We start from the raw sequence: 3,454 nt of genomic DNA on the forward strand, positions 1-3,454 counted from the left end.
AGGTCTTGAAGCATCAAGTGAAGGCGAGAAATGCATTCAGGGCAGAAGCTAAATGACCACGGGCTCAGAGGAAAGAATAATCTAGAGGCCTTTGGCAAGTTAGAAGTCCTGAGTAGAGCTAAGTATGTAGAAGTTACAGGGTGAAGATTCTTTAAGGTAAGCCTGTTTTGCTTTGTTTTATTGTATGTATATTTAAGCTGTACAAATTATGTTTGGAAACCTACATATAGTGGTTGTATACACTTATATATAGTGGTTAACCACATCCAAGCAACTTTACATATCCATCATCTCATATCTTTTAGCCATGTCTGAAAAGTTGGACGATGAGGTTGTGAAAAGCCTTGAGAGCCATGCCAAGGAATTTTATCTTCATCCCAGTATCTGGGTCAGCAGAGAGTCATAATCAGAGCAATGATCTGAGAGGATTCATCTGGATTAATAAGGGAAAAGGTAGGAGCAAGAGAGGAGACCCATTAGGAAGCTTCTGAAATGAGTTAGACAAGAAGTAATAAAGGTTTAAATGAGAGTAGTATCAGCTAAAAAGGAATAAAAAGGCATCACATCTCATAGGGGTGAAATTGAAAGGACTTGCCAACTAATTAGATGTGGAATTCCAAGTAAAAAATGCTGAAGATGCTGAGCTGGACCTCAGAGGGCTTCACCTGGCCTCATGGGCTGAGAAGAAAGGCCGAGGTCACTGCAGTAATGAATGCTGTGGAAGAAAACTAGGGCTCAGAGGAGTCTGCAAAGGTGGAGGAGGCCAGGCCTGCTGCTGTGCAGCAGCCCAGCAACACCACATCCCCTACTGTCGTTACCACACCTGAGCCTGTTGGGACTGATGGTGGGAACAAGTACACCAAAGCAGGTGACGATGAACCAGAGTACAATGACACCTGGGGCTTTGGCATTGGGGAGCTGGTGTGAGGAAAACTGCGGGGCTTCTCCTGGTGGCCACATTGTGTCTTGGCGGATGACAGGTCAGAGCTGAGCAGCTGAAGGCACCCACTGTGTCATGTGGTTTGGAGAGGTGAGTTCTCAGTGCTGTGTGTAGAGAAGCTGATACCACTGAGCTCCTTTTGCAGTGTGTGCCACCAGGCCACCTATAATACAACAAGCAGTCTATGTACCACAAAGCCATCTACAAAGTCCTGCTGGTGGCCAGCAGTGTACAGGGGAGCTGTTCCCAGAGAGCCATGACAGCGATGAGAGTGACACTGCCAAGGATACAGAGGTGCAGAGCAAGCAGATATTCGGATGGACCTTTGGGGGGTTCCAGCCTTCTGCCCCCAAGAGACTGGAGCTACAAGAAGAGGAGAAGAATCCCAACAAAGAAGTTTATGCACACGTGTGGGTTGACCCTGAGGCAACTGCTTAGGCACCACCCTCACCAGCCAAAAAGCCCCGAAAGAGCACAGCTAGGAAGCTCAACATCGGACCGGGCACAGTGACTCACGCCTGTAATCCCAGCACTTTGGGAGGCTGAGGCGGGCAGATCACAACATCAGGAGATCGAGACCATCTTGGCAAACATGGTGAAACCCTGTCTCTACTAAAAAATACAAAAATTAGCTGGATGTGGTGGTATGTGCCTGTAATCCCAGCTACTGGGGAGGCTGAGGCAGGATAATCGCTTGAACCAGGGTGTCGGAGGTTACAGTAAGCTGAGATAGTGCCATTGCACTCCAGCCTGGTGACAGAGCAAGACTCTGTTTCAAAAAAAAATAAAAAAAGAAACTCAACATCAAGGAGATTGTTGATGAACACACTTGTTAGTGTACAAGGTGAAGAAGAAGTGTCAGAACATCAAGGACCTTTGTGTCTCTTGTGGGAGCCTCAGTGTCACTCTGGAACAGTCCTTCTTCATGCTAGGAATATGACAACATTGCAAGAACTGCTTCCTGGAGTGTGCATACCAGTATGATGATGATGGTTATCAGTCCTGCTGCACCATCTGCTGCTGGGGGCACGAGGTGCTTATGTGCTGGAACAACTGCTGCAGGTGCTTTTGTGTGGAGTGTATAGACCTCTTGGTTGGGCCAGAGGTTGCCCAGGTGACCATTAAGGAAGATCCCTGGAACTGCTACATGTGTGAGCACAAGGGAACCTATGGGCTGCTGCAGTGGCGGGATGACTGGCCGTCTCAGCTCCAGATGTTCCTCCCCAATAACCATAACCAGGAATTTGACTCTCTGGAAGTCTACTCGCCTGTCCCAGCTGAGAAAAGGAAGCCACCCATCCAGGTGCTGTCTCTCTTTGATGGGATTGATACAAGGCTCCTGGTGCTGAAGGGCTTGTGCACTTAGGTAGATCACTACATGTCTCGGAGGTGTGTGAGGACGCCATCTCGGTGGGCATGCTGTGGCACCAAGGGAGGATCACGAACATCGGGGATGCCGGAACCATCATGCAGAAGCACAACCAGGAGTGGGGCCCATTCTCTGCAATGACCTCTCCATTGTCAACCCTGCCCACGAAGGACCCTACAAGGGCACTGGCCAGCAGTTCTTTGAGTTTTACCACCTCCTGCATCATGCACAGCCCAAGGCGGGAGATGATCTCCCTTCTTGTGGCTCCTTGAGAGTGTGGTGGCCATGGACATTAGTCACAAGAGAGACATCTCACAATTTTTTAATTCTAATCCCATGATGATTAATGCCAAAGAATGTCAGCTGCACACCAGAACTGCTACATCTGTGGTAACCTTCCCAGTAAAAGCAGGCCATTGGCATTCACTGTGAATGTAAGCTGGAGCTGCAGGAGTGTCTGGAGCATGGCAGGAGAGCCAACATCAGCAAAGCGAGGACTATTACTACTAGGCCAAACTCCATAATGCAGGGCAATGACCAGCAACTACCTGTCTTCATGAATGAGAAGGAGAACCTTAGGTGCACTGAAATGGAAAGGATATTTGGCCACCCTGTCCATTATACTGACATCTCCAACATGAGCCATTGGGCAAGGCAGAGACTGTTGGGTGGGTCGTGGAGCACAGCTGTCACCTGCCAATTCTTCCCTCCACTGAAGGGGTATTTTGCTTGTGTATAAGGGACATGAGGGCAAACTGAGGTAATGACACAAGGTTAAACAAACTAAAAAAAAAAAAAACCCACAAAACGCAATAAAACACTAACAATGTAAGGATGGAGAGAAGTATCAGCACCCAGAAGAGAAAACAGAAATTCAAAACAAAAACTACAGAGGCAGAAATAATGGAGGGCTTTGCCTTGCAAAAAGGGTTGGATATCATCTCCTGATTTTTCTATGTTTTTCTTCAGTTCTATTTAAAAACAAAACCAAGCTCCCTCCCCTTCCTCCTCCTCCGCCCCTGCCTTTTTTTATTTGGTAAGAACTTTTGTTTTCTGCTATTTTCCATCCATGTTGCTGCAAAGGACATGGATGGAGTTGGAGGCCATTATCTTAAGCAAATTAATGCAGAAACAGAAAATCAAAT

At 47.4% G+C, this 3,454-nt stretch overlaps 1 pseudogene; it reads left to right on the forward strand.

Annotated features, from left to right (window-relative positions):
• The first annotated feature begins 690 nt into the window (after nucleotides 1-690).
• On the forward strand, nucleotides 691-3,048 carry LOC116484029 (DNA (cytosine-5)-methyltransferase 3A-like; annotated as a pseudogene).
• The last annotated feature ends 406 nt before the right edge of the window (nucleotides 3,049-3,454 follow it).

This window comes from Hylobates moloch, unplaced genomic scaffold, assembly GCF_009828535.3.
Source record: "Hylobates moloch isolate HMO894 unplaced genomic scaffold, HMol_V3 SCAFFOLD_15, whole genome shotgun sequence".
NCBI lineage: Eukaryota > Metazoa > Chordata > Mammalia > Primates > Hylobatidae > Hylobates > Hylobates moloch.